This window comes from Grampus griseus (assembly GCF_964374135.1).
Source record: "Grampus griseus genome assembly, chromosome: 3".
Taxonomy (NCBI): Eukaryota; Metazoa; Chordata; class Mammalia; order Artiodactyla; family Delphinidae; genus Grampus; species Grampus griseus.
In genome coordinates this window covers 89,851,023-89,868,653 of record NC_139019.1, presented here as the reverse complement: position 1 = coordinate 89,868,653, position 17,631 = coordinate 89,851,023, and the positions used below count along the sequence as shown (strand labels likewise).

At 37.0% G+C, this 17,631-nt stretch overlaps 1 protein-coding gene and 1 pseudogene across 2 annotated transcripts in view; one reads left to right on the top strand and one right to left on the bottom strand.

Annotated features, from left to right (window-relative positions):
* The window catches only part of TMEM232 (transmembrane protein 232), a gene marked incomplete at both ends in the record, with an annotated part of 246,091 nt that overhangs the window by 65,265 nt on the left and 163,195 nt on the right, over positions 1-17,631 (top strand).
* LOC309821278 (heterogeneous nuclear ribonucleoprotein A1-like) lies at positions 16,418-17,428 on the bottom strand (annotated as a pseudogene). The gene has a single exon. The product of its transcript is annotated as a heterogeneous nuclear ribonucleoprotein A1-like (transcript).

Here is a 17,631-nt window from a genome sequence, read left to right as displayed (position 1 = left end):
AAGGACTTCAGAAGACTAGCCCGTGTGTGAAATTGTCAGGACTGGATACACTGGTCACCACTAGCTACAAGGAAGGCTGGAGAAGTAAATGTCTGGTGGAGAGGGAAGCATTTATGATAGCCCATGAGAATTCATTCCTAGGATCTGTGTACAAAATAGGATTGTATTTTCAAGGAAGGGGCAGGGTATGGCAGGTAGGTAGGCAACTATCTAATGTCTTTCTTTTAGGAAATAGAAAAGATGGAGAGTTTGTGCCATTAGCATGGCATACTAACACAACTTAGTAATGCATTTTATCATCTGTAAGTTTTAATAGTCACAGTGTTAGCAATTCGAATAGTCATGGTATCTACTCACTTTAAGTTTACCATCTTGTTTGATAACATATCCAATGTCAGAAGGGCTTTGTATTTGCTTGATATGTATGAAAGTTGAAGATTAGTTTGTTTCACATCATTGGTCAAAAACATGTAAAATATATTATTTTCATATTCACCTGGTATCTTTCATGCTAGTTTTGTTTTGACCTAAATATGTAGTACATATATTCTTAATAAATATGAAACCGCTTTCTTTATGTTGATTCTCTAAAATGACTGATAACTTCTGTCCTTGTTATCATTTAAGACTGGTGAGTTGTCTCTTTTTTGGGGGGGGGGGGTACTGCATTACTTTAGTTACATGTCTCTAATACCATATTTTCAATTTCTCTTTTTATGATAACTTGACAATTTTACCATTGAGATTGTTTTGCTTTTTCATTTGCTCCAAATTCTTATTTTCTTGGCTGATTTTTGGAAAAAATATCACTCAGAAGCTCAATAACTGCATCCTTTGGGAGAATGGTATAACGTTAGACTTGATCCTAATGCTTCTGAGCCTTGGACAATAGTAGTGATAAATCTAAATCTAAAAACTTATGAGGAGTAAATAAATTCTACTTCTACCTATGTGGCTTATGACATTATTTTTGCTAACCAGGTCTACCAATAAGGTGTGAAAGTCTTTCCTTGTTGGACAGTTTTGTGTTGCTGTGCTCTATCTTTAATGGAATCATTACTAAGCATCTCTGGCTTTTGGCTATCTGTGTCCGATTCATATCAAGAATGTTGTGGATGTAAAAAAATCTTGGTATACATTTGGGTAAGTGTGTGTGTGTGTGTGTATGTATGTGTGTGTGTGTGTGTAAATATGATGTCTATGCTGACTTTTTTTTACCATTTTCAATGCCATATTTTATTTTATTTTGTTGTTTTAATTTTTTAAAAAAATGTTATTTTATATTGAAGGATAGTTGGTTAACAATGTTGTGATAGTTTCAGGTGTATAGCAAAGTGATTCAGTTATACAAAACTTTTTAATGGCTGAGTAATATTCCATTGTATACATGTACCACATCTTTATCCATTCACCTGTTGATGGACATTTAGGTTGCTTCCATATCTTGGCTATTATAAACAAAGCTGCAGTGAATATTGAGGTGCATGTATCCTTTTGAACCATGTTTTTCCTCTGGATATATGCCCAGGAGTGGGATTGCTGGATCATAAGATAGCTCTATTTTTAGTTTCTTAAGGAACCTCCATACTGTTCTCCATAGTGGCTGTACCATGCTGACATTTGCTAAGGTGGGAAAGAATGGATTATCAACAAATTATATTTTGATAAATAATTTACAGTTGGTTTCTTAAAAGTTAGTTAAGGACGACACACCATAACAACACATAAGTTCAAAAAATAATTTTCACATGAATTAAAACCTTTAAAATAACTAGAAGAAAATATAGCATAGTCCTTTTATAACTGTAAAGCAGGAAAATGTTACATAAACAACAGAAAAATCATAAAAGTCATGATTGGAAGATAACTACATAAAAATGTACAACATATGTGCAGAAAAATGCGAAAAAGTTAAAAATCCAAGTAAAAGTTTGGAAACATATATATACATATATGAATTAGAGATAATAAAAATAAATATCACTTGTTATTATTGTTGCCATCCTCGGTTTTCAGTGGTTTCAGAACTTGTTAGATGGCCGCATTTGGACCAACACTAAATCTGAACTTGACTGTATTTCTTTCTCTTCACTGACCACCTTCCCTTGTCATTAGCCTGTAAATCCATAGTCTGGACCATCAAACATAGTTTCCTAAAGCTAGAAAAATTCTCTGAGCAAATGTCTGTACTGTCCAGTCTGAAATCACTTGGTCATATCTCTAGGATACAGCAGGATACTTTCCTCTTTCTTTTTTTACATTAGTACTTCATGGTGGGAGTGAGTAGGGTTTAGAACTGGACATGCTGCCAGGAAATTGGCCCTGAGCCTGGGACCTCAGAGACTGAACAGAATGGGGTGAGGAACTGCTGTGGGCACTCTTTCCTCCTCTCCATTTACTACAGCCATTGGCCAAGCTGCTGCAGGAGAGGAAATAGTTTCTGCCCAAAATGTGTGAGAAGAACTGGAAGTTTGAAATATGAGGTACAGGACGAAGGGTCCCTGTGGTCAAATATTCCGAGGCTGCCCACTTGTACTTCCATTTTGCAAACCTCAGATAGGAGCTATATTTTTTGATTACACCCAATAAACATGGAGAAAGCTAACCATTTTCTTCCTTATCAACTGCCTCCTACAATCAAAGCTTAATCTGTAGGGACCATAGAAAATAGTTATTAATTGTGGAGGTGAGACCTCAACCTCTAAATTTACATGAGAATCTTCATAAAACCCCAAATAAACAGGATAAAGCATTATCATAATTTTTGAAAGTTAAAAAGTATTGCTACTCTTCTCAGGAAGTTTTGCTTTCATTGCTACAAATGAATCTTCATTTAGTTCTGTATATGTTTAAACTAAAAGATTCCTACTATCACATTCTCTTTATTCCCTGGTATAGTTGCTGCTGTTCCTTTTGATTGTGACAGGCTAAAACACAAGATAGACTTTTCAGTCAAAAGCTTTTGACCATGTAGAAGTCTTTTCCTATCCAAATAAAGGTGCTAAGAAGCTCATGGAAACATCCTTCACATTTTTTAATCATAAATACAAAGATGTATCCATTTTGATCCAGTGGTCTAAAATCCATCTGTAGCTGAACATAGTGGCAAAAGACGCATGAGCTAGAAATCCTGCAGTATTTCCAAAAGTGTTCATGGTGCTGAAGTATATTCTAAAGCGGCGTCTTAAAAATCAGTTTTTGAAATAATATATCTTAGCAGAGGAGAAAGAAATAAGATTTTGGCTCCCTTTCCAAATTAATTAAGAAGCAAATGTGCATACATTCACAAAAATAACTTACTAGGTACTTGTAACTTCCTTTGTTATACAAGTCAGAATTACATTAAGATCCTCTAGACTACTTCAGATTGGTTTTTTTCCTGTCATTTAATCTGGTCCAGAAATGAATACTAATTCTCTAGAGTCACTTTCTTCTTCACCTCTCACATCCATCAAGTGTAACCTGATAATATGTTCATGGGTACAGAAATCTCTGATTTAGTCTGACACATTATTTCTGTGTTTGGTCCAGGTGTTTCTTAAGGTTTTGGGTGAATAGTTATTTCATTAAAGATATCTGAAGTAGCTACTTACTGGAAGGAATAATAGAAGGTCCCCATATGGGGTGAAGGGTGAGAGATTTAGGTAAGAAGAAGAGGGAAAACAGCACCAAAATTGTTCAGTTGTAGACGAATAAATGTTCACTGGACTGGACTTTGGTGTCAGAAATTTGGGGTGACTCAGCTTAGTTGTCAAGTTCTGGATGACGTTAGGCAACTTGATTTATGTCTCAGAATTTTAGTTTCCTCAAGATTATGGATTCTAAAAGAGTTTTTGCATGTAATATGCTTATAAACATTGTCTTTATTGCTTTTTTAATTTCCAAAAAGATCTTTGTTATTTTCTTTTTCTTGTTTTGTTGCCTTCAGATACAAAAATCTATGAGGATTAACTACTTCCATAGAGATAGTCTATATATCTCGGTGGTATTAATGTAGCTTAATGAAATTTAAAATGATTCCAAGAATCAGAAATCTGATATTTCTTTATTTATATGAATAATTGATGTTCTTGGAAAGCAGATAAATTACTTTCTCCTTTGGTTCCCAGTTGTAACTCCAGCAGATAATTATTTTTAATTAAAAGATTTCCATAATTGACTATGGAAAAAGATCATAAAATTTAAGCAAGACATGTTCTAATAAGTTCCTTAAATATTTGTCGACATTATGGCATCCTACTTGCCATTACAGTTCAATTAACTGTCATACGTTAATAAAAGAATCAGCTGACTTTTGCTTTTGCTTTATGTTTTCTGTCATACCTGCAACAGAAAAGGGCATATTAGTAATACTTTGGTTCTCTTTGCTTTATTCTGGTGGATACTGGTTTAAAATGTATAATGATCAAATATGATTATACAAAATAACTCTGATCAATATTTATTATAAACTGGTTTTCCCATTTATTACTTGAGGGACTTGTGGTAGATGTGCTGCAGAACATGCACAATTAAATACATCCTGACTTTCTATTATTCCATGTTGTATTACAGCCTCCGTGCTTATAGGTCACTTATACATTTTTTTAAATTTTTATTTTATATAGGAGTATAGTTGATTAAAATTGTTGTATTACTTTCAGGTGTACAGCAAAGTGATTCAATTATACATATACATTTATCTATTCTTTTTAAAGTTCTTTTCCCATTTAGGTTATTACAGAATACTGAGCAGAGTTCCCTGTGCTATATAGTAGGTCTTTGTTGATTATCTGTTTAAATATAGCAGTGTGTACATGTCAGTTCCAAACTCCCAATCTATCCCTCCACCCTGCTCTTCCCCCAGTAACCATAAGTTCATTCTGTGAGTCTGTTTCTGTTTTGTAAATAAGTTCATTTGTATCATTTTTTTTAGATTCCACATATAAGTCATATCATATGATATTTGTCTTTCTCTGTCTTACTTCACTTAGTATGATAATCTCCAGGTCTATCCATGTTGCTGCAAATGGCATGATATCATTCTTTTTAATAGCTGAGTAATATTCCATTGTATATATGTACCACATCTTCTTTATCCATTCATTTGTTGATGGACATTTAGGTTGCTTCCATGTCTTGGCTATTGTAAACAGTTCTGTAATGAACATTGGGGTGCATGTATCCTTTCAAACCATGTTTTTCTCCAGCTATGGGATTGCCCAGGAATGGGATTGCAGGATCATATGGTAGCTCTATTTTTATTTTTAGTTTTTTAGATTACATGAGCTGTTTATATATTTTGGAGATTAATCCCTTGTCAGTTGCATCATTTGAAAATATTTTCTCCCATTCTGTGGGTTGTCTTGTCATTTTGTTTATGGTTTCCTTTGCTGTGCAAATTCTTTTGAGTTTAATCAGGTCCCATTTGTTTATGTTTCTTTTTATTTCCATTAGTCTGGGAGACAGATTGAAAAAGATACTGCTGCAATTTATGTCAAAGAGTGTTCTGCCTATATTTTCCTCTAAGAGTTTTAAAGTATGCGATCTTACATTTAGGTCTTTAACCATTTTGAGCTTATTTTTATGTATAGTGTTAAAGGATGTTTTAATTTTACTTTTTTTAAATGTAGCTGTCCAGTTTTCCCAGCACCACTTATTGAAGAGACTGTCTTTACTACATTTTATATTTTTGCCTCCTTTATTGTAGATTAATTGACCATAGGTGCATGAGTTTATTTCTGGGCTTTCTGTCCTGTTCCATTGATCTATATTTCTGTTTTTGTTCCAGTACCATACTGTTCTGATGACTGTAGCTTTGTAGTATAGTCCGAAGTCAGGGAGCCTAATTCCTCCAGCTCCATTTTTCTTTCTCGAGATTGCTTTGGCTATTCAGGGTTTTTTTTTTATCTCCATACAAATTAAAAATTTTTTGTTCTACTTCTGTGAAAAATGCCATTGGTAATTTGATAGGGATTGTATTGAATCTGTAGATTGCCTTTGGTAGTATAGTCATTTTGACAGTATTGATTCTTCTAATCCAAGAACATGGTATATCTTCTCATCTGTATTATCTTCAGTTTCTTTTATCAGTGTCTTATAGTTTTCGGAATACAGGTCTTTTGTCTCCTTAGGTAGGTTTATTCCTAGGTATTTTATTTTTTCTGATGTGACTGTTTCTCTAATTTCTAAATGGGATTGTTTAATTTTGCTTTCTGATTTCATTGTTAGTGTATAGAAATGTACTGTGTATTAATTTTGTGTATTAATATTGTATCCTGCAACTTTACTGAATTCATCAATAAGCTCTAGTATCAATAGATTACTGACACCATCTTTAGGATTTTCTTTATATAGTATCATGTCATTTGAAGACAGTTTTACTTCTTCTTTTCCAATTTGGATCCCTCTTATTTCTTTTTCTTCTCTGATTGCTGTGGATAGGACTTCCAACTGTGTTACATAAAAGTGTTGAGAGTGGGCATCCTTGTATTGTTCCTGATCTTAGAGAGAAAGCTTTCAGCTTTTCACCATTGAAGATGATATTAGCTGTGGGTTTGTCATATATGGCCTTTATTACATTGAGGTAAGTTCCTTTTATGCCTACTTTCTGGAGAGTTTTTATTGTAAATGGGTGTTGAATTTTATCAAAAGCATCTTCTGCGTCTATTGAGATCATATGGTTTTTATTCAATTTGTTGATGTGGTGTATCACATTGATTGATTTGCACATATTGGAGAATCCTTGCATCCCTGGGATAAATCCCACTTGATCATGTTATATGATCCTTTTTATGTATTGTTGGAGTTGGATTGCTTGTATTTTGCTGAGGATTTTTGCATCTTACATTCATTAGTGATACTGGCCTGTAATTTTATTTTTTTGTGTGTGGTATCTTTGTCTGGTTTTGGTATCAGGGTGATGGTGGCCTCATAGAATGCGTTTGGGAGTATTCCTTCCTCTGGAATTTTTTAGAAGAGTTTCAGAAGGATAGATATTAATTCTTTTCTAAATGTTTGATAGAATTCACCTGTGAAGCCATCTGTTTGTAAACTTTTGTTTGTTGGGAGTTTTTAATCACTGTTTCATTTTCAGTACTTGTGATTTGTCTGTTCATTTCTTCCTGGCTCAGCCTTGGAAGGTTATACCTTTCTAGTAATTTCTTCGTGGCTCAGCCTTGGAAGGTTACACCTTTCTAGGAATTTGTCCATTTCTTCTAGATTGTCCGTTTTCTTGGCATATTGTTGCTTGTAGTAGGATCTCTCATGATCCTTTGTATTTTTGTGGTGTCTGTTGTAACTTCTCCTTTTTCATTTCTAATTTTATTAATTTGAGTCCTCTCCCTTTTTTTCTTGATGAGTCTGGTTAAAGGTTTACCCATTTTATTTATCTTTTCCAAGAACCAGCTTTTAGTTTCATTGATCTATTCTATTGTTTTCTTTATCTCTATTTCATTTATTTTTCCTCTGATCTTTATGATTTCTTTCCTTCTACTAACTTTGGGTTTTGTTTGTTCTTCTTTCTCTAGTTGCTTTAGGTGTAAGGTTAGGTTGTTTATTTGAGATTTTCCTGTTTCCTGAGGTAAGATTTTATTGTTATAAACTTCCCTCTTAGAACTGCTCTTGCTGCGTCCCATAGGTTTTGGATCATCATGCTTTTGTTTTCCCTTGTCTCTAGGTATTTTTTGATTTCCTCTTTCATTTCATCAGTGATCAATTGGTTGTTTAGTAACATATTGTTTAACCTCCATATGTTTATGTTTTTTACAGTTTTTTTTTTCTTGTAGTTGATTTCTAATCTCATAGCATTGTGGTTGGAAAAGGTGCTTGATATGATTTCAGTTTTCTTAAATTTACCAAGGCTCGATTTGTGGCCCAGCATGTGATCACTCCTGGAGAATGTTCCATGTGCCCTTGAAAAGGATGTGTATTCTGCTGCTTTGGGATGGAAGGCTTGGCTCCATAAATATCAGTTAGGTCCATTTGGTCTAATGTGTCATTTAAGGCCTGTATTTCCTTACTGATTTTCTGTCTGTATGATCTGTCAATTGACAAAAGTGAGGTGTTAAAGTCCCCCACTATTATAGTGTTACTGTCAATTTCTCCTTTTATGGCTGTTAGTATTTGCCTTATATATTGAGGTGCTCTTATGTCGGGTGCGTATATATTTACAATTGTTATATCTTCTTGGATTGATCATTATGCAGTGTCCTTCTTTGTTCTTGTAACAGTCATATTCTTAAAGTCTATTTTTTCTGATACGAGTATTTCTACTCTAGCTTTCTTTTGATTTCCATTTGCATGGAATACCTTTCTCCATCCCCTGACTCTCAGTCTGTATGTGTCTCTAGATCTGAAGTGGGTCTCTTGTAAACAGCATATATACAGGTCTTGTTTTTGTATCAATTCAGCTAGTCTATGTCTTTTGGTTGGAGCATTTAATCCGTTTATGTTTAAGTTTATTATCAATATATATGTTCTTATTGCCGTTTTGTTAGTTGTTTTAGATTTGTTTTTGTAGGTCTTTTTTTCTTCCCTTCCTCCTTTGTTCTCTTGTCTTCTGATTTCATGACTAACTTTATTGGTGTGTGTATCTATTGTAGATTTTTGGTTCACTCTTACCATGAGGTTTTGATACAGCAATCTATATATAAACAAGATCATTCTAAGTTTCTGGTCTGTTAATTTCTAATGCATTTCCAGTATCCTACATTGGTACTCTCCTCACAATTCCTGGTTTTGATATTATATTTGTGTGTAGATGATTTCCTACCTTTACTGTATGTTTGCCTTTACCAGTGAGCTTTTTCATTCGTAATTTTCTTCTTTCTAGTTGTGGCTTTTTCTTTTCTGCCTAGAGAAGTTTCTTTAGCATTTGTTGCAAAGCTGGTTGGGTGGTACTGAATTCTCTTAGCTTTTGCTTGTCTGTAAAGTTTTGATTTCTCCATTGAATCTGAATGAGAGCCTTTCTGGATAGAGTATTCTTGGTTGTAGGTTTTCCCCTTTCATCATTCCAAATACATCATGCTACTCCCTTCTGTCCTGCAGAGGTTCTGTTGAGAAATTAGCTGGTAACCTTATGGGAATTCCCTAGTATGTTATTTGTTTCTTTGCCCTTGCTGCTTTTAATATTTTTTCTTTGTCTTTAATTTTTGCCAGTTTGATTATCATGTGTCTCATAATGTTCCTCATTGGGTTTATCCTGCCTGGGACTCTCTGCACTTCCTGGACTTGGGTGATTGTTTCTTTTCCCATGATAGGGAAATTTTCAGCTATTATCTCTTCAAATATTTTCTCAGGTTTTTTTCTCTCTCTCTTCTTCTGAGACCCCTGTAATGCAAATGTTGGTGCATTTAATGTTGCCCCAGAGGTCTCTTATGCTGTCCTCATTTCTTTTCATTCTTTTTCCTTTGTTCTGTGGCAGTGATTTCCACCATTCTGTCTTCCAGCACACATATCTGTTCTTCTGCCTCAGTTATTCTGCTATTGATTCTTTCTACTGTATTTTTCATTTCATTTAGTGTATTGTTTATCTCTGTTTGCTTGTTCTTTAGCGTTTCTAGATTTTTGTTAAACATTTCTTGCATCCTCTCAATCTTTGCCTCCATTCTTTTTCTGAGGTCCTGGATCATCTTCACTATTACTACTCTGAATTCTTTCTTCAGTAGATTGCCTATCTCCCCTTCACTTAGTTGTTCTTGTGGCATTTTATCTTATTCCTTCATCTGGGACATATTCCTCTGCCATCTCATTTTTTCTGACTTTGTGATCGCAGTTTCCATTCAGCAGGCTAAAGGGTTTTAGTTCTTCTTGCTTCTGCTGTCTGCCTCTTGGTGGATGAGGCTGTCTAAGAGGCTTGTGCAGCCTTCCTGGTGGGAGAGGCTGGTCCCTGCCCACTGGTGGGTGGAGCTGGGTCCCTCTGGTGGGCATGGCTGTGTTAAGGGTTGTGTTTACTGGACAGCTGTGTTCTCAGGAAGACTGTAAGTAGCCTGTCTCCTGATGAGTGGGCTGTGTTCCTGCCATGTTGGCTGTTTGTCCTGAGGTGTCCCAGCACTGGAGCCTACAGCTTTTGGGTGAGCCCAGGTCTTGATGATAAAATGATGACCTCCAGGAGGGCTCACACCAATGTGTACTCCCCAGAACTACTGCCACCAGTGTCTTTTTCCCCACAGTGAGCCACAGCTCCCCCCACCTCTGCAGGAGACCCTCCAATACTAGTAGGTAGGTCTGTCCCAGACTCTTATGAGGTCACTGCTTCTTTCCCTGGCTCCTGGTGCACATGAGACCTTGTGTGTGCCCTCCAAGAGTAGATTTTCTGTTTCCCACAGTCCTGTGGAATTCCTGAGATCAAATCCTTCTGGCCTTCAAAGTCAGATTCTCTGAAGGCTCCTTTTCCTCCCATACCAGACCCCCAGGCTGGGGAGCCTGATGTGAGGCTAAGAACTTTCACTCCTGTGGGAGAACTTCTGTGGTATAATTATTTTCCAGTTAATGGGTTGCCCACTTAATGGTATGGGATTTAATTTTATTGTTATTGCACTCCTCCTATCAAGTTGTTGTGGCTTCTTCTTTGTCTTTGGATGTAGGATATCTGTTTTGTGGTAGGTTCCAGCATTTTTTCTTTTTTTTTTTTTTGGTCGATGGTTGTTCAGCAGTTAGTTGTGGTTTTGATGTTTTTGTAAGATGAGCTCACGTCCTACTTTGCCTTCTTGTCTCTGTCCTTACTTATGATCAGTATTTAAATATTATGTGTGTATTTGTGTGTATAGTGATAGAGATATCATTATAATTATTATAGTAAAACGTTCTGAAAACAATGAGTACCCTCGAATTCCTATTTATTCTACTATACATCCAAAATATATCGCCAAATTTTCTACATATCTCTATCTCTATTTTTGACTCCTGTGAAGTTCAGGAGTCCCCAAGACCACCCTCACTTCTGAAACTACTTGCGAGTTTCGGGACCCCCAGGACAACCCTCATGTTTCATAATTTGTGGAAGAATTCACAGAACTCAGCAAAGCCATTTTACTCGTGAGTATGGTTTCTTACAGTGAAAGGATTAAAATCAGCCAAGAAGAGGTGCACAAGGCAGAGTTCAGGAGAGTTCCAAACAGAGAGCTATCCACTGTCCTCTCCCAGTGGAGTTGTGTGGAAAGCATTTACTTCTCCAAGAAACAATGTATGACAATTTGCATAGAGTATTGTCACCTATGGAAAGTCACTAAGCTTTGGTATCCAGAATTTTTATTGGGCTTCAGTCACATACATATGGCTGACCCCAGTCTCTGGCCCTTTCAAAGACAAATTGATAATCACAACCCATGGCTCCCAGGTTAATAAGAACATTCTTATCTGACAGGACATTCCAAGGCATTAGAGGTGACCTCCCAGAAGCCAGGGGTATAGACCATTGTACAAGTTTACTGTACAAATCTGAAGTCTATGCAATCATCACTCTTCTTATAGATTAACTGCAAAAAACTAAAAATCTTCCTGTCTTCCTTATAGTCCCCCTCTCCATGAAGAAGCCAAAAAGATTTTTTTAAAACATAAAACGGGTCAGTTCCCTTCTGTATTTAAATGCTCTGTTAGCTTTTTATTACACTAAGAATAAAATCCAAACTCCTTTCCATGGCTTACAAATTGGCCATGATCATTGAGAGTTTGCCTCTGCAAAGGGCATGCCTACCTGATCTCATCCTTGTCCCAAGGACCCCCTGGTGTCTTGTACTCCATCTATTCTATCCTTTCTTCTGTTTCTGTAAACTTTCAAGCTTCTAGGTCCATAGCCTTTGCATTTTCCATCTCTTCTGCTGAGAACACTTCTCCCCAGCTCCTTACATGTTTAGCTTTTCTTTTTTTTTTTTTTTTAATCCATCAGATTTTAGCTTGAATACAATGTCCTCATGGAGGTCTTTCTTTCACTCTGTCTGTAGTGGTTTTCTTTTCCTAGTCATTGTTGGTCACATTATCATTTTCTATTATTTTTGTAATGATATTTTCAAGTTCACTTTCTTAATATCTGTCTTTCTCCCCTAGAATTAAGTGTCCGTAGAGCAGTAACATTGTCTTTTTCTTTGGTACATAGAACTGTGGTTGGCACATAGCACTGACTCAGTAAATATTTATTAGACAAATGGCTGGCTTACTGAATAGTTCTCTTGATTTCTTGACATTGAGCTAGTTCCTCCACACTACATGGCATTTCATAAAGATAATGTTTTAAACTACATCTTGCATTCAGGTTACCTTTCAGTGATACATTCGATTCTGTGCTGCCAAGTTATATTTGTCAAAATTGTAAAAGCTGTGTTCATTTATAATCGTCCATATAAGTAGAAATATTCATATTTTATGTTCATTGAATATGTGAAATATAAGTATCTAGGCTGTCAATTAACGGCTTCCAAATAGTTCAAACGCTAAAATAAAACATTCCTACAGAGAAAGGATCATAAAGTATTTGTTTTCAAATGGTATAATTTAATAAATTTTTAAGGTTTATTAGGAATTCTGTTTTGCTTCAGTTTTGTTATTTCTTAGCTTAGCTGCAGACAGAGACACATTTTTTCTCAGTACATTTAAAGTAACATCTTTGATAGCTGCCACAGGGTCACTCAAAGCAGAACAGAAAAGTGCCTTATGTTACAGTCTGGTCCTTGGATGAGAAGTTTCAGAGCGGACATGCTTCTCAGCAAGTGTGTTGACATGCATATGAGAGCACATTCTACTTTTTATGACAGTTGTAACACATCCAATCTGTCTTTATAAGAATTTTTTTCTTCATTAACTGTCAGTCAATTGGATGTAATAGATTCTCCCTACAAATATCTATAAGCAACACTTCACTGTAGTTTAAATCAACAGGTGAACAGCTTTCTTTTAAAGTCATCAATGGCATTTAAAAATTGAATTTTGAGAGCACAGTTATCAGAATATATTTTATGGTTTCATGACTGGTCTACTGGTCTTGTGTATTCTAAAAACAAACCATATTCAGTTCGGTGATTGTAGGGTTCTAAAATATTGTTCCTCAAAAAACAATCATTTAAAATACATGAAGGAAGGTAATTTGTATGTACTTTTGTCAATCATTCTTTTTAATGTAAAGAGTTGGGAGTTTAGAAATAAATAAGAAATAAATTTATAAATGGGTTAAAATCCACAGTATGTTTTATTTATCATACTGTTCAAAAACTGCTTTTGTATTTCTGAGGTTTGCAATTCCAGAATTATTCATTAAAAACTCATAGTTGTTTCTCTACTCATATTGAGTTCAGGCCTTATTTTTCTGCTAATGACTCACAAATCCATAATTTCAATTCTGCTATTTTACTTGAATTATAGCTCTGTTTTTACAAAAAACTGAATATCAGATTCCCCTTACCCATCATCATACCATATTTATTTATCTCCTTTCTCCCCAAACTGGCTTTTCTATATAATCTCATTTCTGCAAGTGATTTCATTATTGTTTCAGTTTCCTGAGCTTGAACATGCACTTGTCCTTATCACTTCACTCCATCTTCCTCCTCCATAGCAAAGAAGTCTTGTGAGATCTGCTCAGCAATGTCTTAGCTTTGTCCTTTACTCTCCAATCTCCTGCTGCTCATCACAGTAAAGCCCTGGCTTACCTCATAAAACTTCCATATTGGTTTCCCAGTTTATTACTTGAATAGACATAACATTTCATTGAGCAGATATAGCATTACTCTTTTGCTCAAATATCTACCAGTTAATCTGACCTAATTTATCTTTAGTTATTTTACCTTATACCTTTCTAATATGAACTCTCCACCTTAGCTCCATTTGAGATCCTCCCTATCCTCCTGTCTTCCTATAGCTCCCTCTCTGCTGGGGGTAAGTGGGCCTGTTACCGGGGAGCCTGAGTGGGGATGGTTCCTGTTGGTCCCTGAGCAGATGGGAGCACCTCTGGGACAGTGGTGGAGCAGGGCTGGAGCCTGGTCACAGGACCACTGCTGTGTCTGCAGGTCTCAGGGCTTACCAGGGGTACAAATGCATTTGGCTCCCCCCAGGGTCCTGAGCATTCTCCTGCTAGGTCCATGGGTGGGTTCCTCGGTGTGAAAAACTGCCTCTGGACCATGGTAGAGTGAGGCTGGAACCAGGTCACAGTGCTTCAGGGTCCACAGTCAGGTCCTCAGTCAGTGGATCTGTTACTCAGGGCACAACTGGCATGGGTCCTCCCGAGTCCTTTGGTGGATGAGACTGGTGGCAGGACCATGGACAAGCAGAGAAGAAGCTAAGTTCATGGGGGGACAGGGGTGCTACTAGGTCCACAGCTGGACCACTGTTGAAAGGCCAGCCACCTGAGTCCAGCCTGCCTTCTTGAAGTGGCCCTCCTGAGTCTTGGGTGTTTTACATTGGTATTTTACAACCTATTAACCTGGGTTCCAAGGTCTCCCAAAAGGCAGTTTTGTTCATGGATGTCTGCCAAGTTGTTGTTACTGTGAGAGGATGAAACCTGGGGACTTCCTAGTCCACCATCTTGCTGACATCACTTCCTATATATAATTTCAACTATTGCAATACACCGAATTTTACTGGTAAAATTTTTATGAGGGGAAAATTATATTTTCAAAAGAATTTGCTGTTTAACTGTAGCCTCATATTTGCAGCTTTTACTTTATCAACTTTAGATAAAAAGAGTGGAAGCTGGACACATGCGTTCCTCCTCCCATTTCTAAGCTGTGTACATTCTCTCCTGCATCCTCCTTCCACCTTCTAGTCTATCTTCCTTTCCTATGAATGGAATAGAGGGCAGGATTGGAAGGAAAAGTACTTGTCTGAATTGGAGAGGCTGTGCTTCATGGGATAAGATTATCCCAGCCTTCACCTGCCTCTCTCACTCATCAGCGGTGTGTTGCTAGGGAAATTTCTAACCAAGTTGAAGCTCTTATGTTCCCTTCTATTATTCTAAGTATGATATAATCTTCATAGCAGGATTGCAGTGAGGAGTAACTAGAATATGGCACATCGTAGGTACTCCCAACTATTCTAGTTATCGTAACAATGATAATTATTATTAGCCTGGATTACTAAATCCAGATTGAATTAGGAAAAGTTGAAGACTGTGACTTTTCAGATTGTGCTTATAACTTTATTCAAGAGGGGCATTGATGAATTCAGTGTCACACTAGCTCTCACCAGGATACCCTCCATCTTCCTTTCTGAACCTTCTCTTCCTCTTGCTCCTCTTACTCGCTTCACATATACTCAGTACCCTCATGTTGCTCTTTAGCTAACTTAAGCTCATATACCCTTTGAGACCTGCATTAATTTATTTATCCCATCACTAACTAAATGAGAATTCTTGTTTCTTGAATAGTATTGCATAGCAATATGTCATCTAGTGAGAAATAATTAAGATAAAGAGTAAAGAGAAACTTCTTCCTCTTTTCTGTAGGGGAAATGAATATTTTGAAAGTGGAACTTGATAACTTATTTAAATTGCTAATTGGTATATAAGTTTTAGAAGGACAAGTATATTAAACTTAAAGAAAAACTCTGAATTCATTACTCCCTTTCCCCTATTTCATTCAACTTATTTCTCTATTATTTAAAAAATCTTCCAGCTTATAATTATATCAGTAATTTCTGTCTGCTTTTTACATTATTTTCAAAGCTTTCTTTTTGGTTCAAATGCCATATTTCATAGAGCTTGATCATTTTTATAACAGCCAGTGATTTTTCTCCTGTTTCTCTGATTTATTGTAAAAATTCACCATGGTGGTCTAACTGTTCATACTTCCTTGAATAAATTCCTCTTTACTTGAATTCCAAAAATGTGTTTATAGGGCTTCCCTGGTGGCACAGTGGTTAAGAGTCCGCCTGCCGATGCAGGGGACATGGGTTCGTGCCCTGGTCCGGGAAGATCCCACATGCCGTGGAGCGGCTGGACCCATGAGCCATGGCCGCTGAGCCTGCGCGTCCGGAGCCTGTGCTCCACAACGGGAGAGGCCACAACAGTGAGAGGCCCGCGTACCGCCAAAAAAAAAAAAAAATGTGTTTATAGTACATAGTTCACAGTTTACCTTTTTAACTTTTAAATTTATTACGTATAATATTAGGTGCAGTTCATCTTTTCATAGCATTAGAAGTTTTTTTTGTTTTTTTGTTTTTTAAAAAAAATATTTATTCAGCATCATGATCAGACTATTACATTTAGCAATCAACAGCATGGGTGCAAAAAAAAAAAAAACTACATTAAAACCCTTTGTTGGAATGCTTTACACTTTACACAGAACAGAAACTAAAATAACTTGTTATACAATTAGTCACAAATACAGTCCTTGAGTTTTTTTGCCCATACACATGAGCATTGTCTAAAACATGTCTTCTTTGTAGCAGCTAGGCCCTGCCACCACTGTGCTCGGCTGAGTTCACAAATCTGTTGTAACCTGTAGCTTCCCTGTCACTTCTCTGGCTCTCCTCTCCTGCTAAGCTTTGTTTCCTGGCAGTAATCAAAACCTTCTGCAACTGCCGTAGCTACTGCTGCTGCTGGAACCACCATAGCCACCTTGGTTTCGGGGTTTGGCAAAGTATTGGCCTCCACCACCATAGGGGCCAGAACTTCTGCCTCCAAAGTTGCCTCCTTTCATGGGTCCAAAATTTGAAGATTGATTGTTGTAACTGCCAAAATCATTGTAGCTTCCACCACCTCCAAAATTGCTTCCATCATTACCAAATCCATTATAGCCATCCCCACTGCCACTATATCCACCACCACCGTGGCTGCCACCAAAGCCACCTCGACCACTGAAGTTTGCTCCATGACCAAAGTTGTCATTCCCACCAAAACCACCTCCATGACCACCACCAAAGTTTCCAGAACCACTTTGACCTCTTTGGCTGGATGAGGCACTAGCCATCTCTTGCTTAGATAGGGCTTTCCTTACTTCACAGTTGTGGCCATTCACAGTGTGGTATTTCTGAATGACAATCTTGTCTACAGAGTCATGGTCATCAAAGGTTACAAAAGCAAAGCTTCTCTTTTGCCACTGCCTCGATCGGTAATGATTTCAATCACTTCAATTTTCCCATACTGTTCAAAATAATCTCTTAGATGATGTTCTTCAGTGTCTTCTTTAATGCCACCAACAAGAATCTTTTTCACAGTTAAGTGGGCACCAGGTCTTTGAGAATCTTCTCTTGAGATGGCCCTCTTTGGTTCTACAACTCTTCCATTCACCTTGTGTGGCCTTGCCTTCATGGCTGCATCCACCTCCTCCACAGTGGCATATGTGACAAACCCGAAGCCTCTGGAGCATTTAGTGTTTGGATCCCTCATTACCACACAATCTGTGAGCGTTCCCCACTGCTCAAAATGGCTCCTCAGACTCTCATTGTTTGTTTCAAAGCTCAAACCTCCGATGAAGAGCTTCCGCAGCTGTTTGGGCTCTTTAGGTGACTCTGACTTAGACATTACGGCAGTGGAGGCGGGGGGTGGGGGGTGGGGGGAGACGTCAACGATGCTTACTCGATGGCATCCACGAGCAGAAAGGAGAAATCTACCGAACGTATCTCTGTTAGAAGTTTTTAAACGATCTGTGAGATCTTTTAAAATTAAAGGAGTAAAAGTAGTGAATGGTAAAAAGAAAATTCCAGAGGTCAGAATTTCAAACTTTA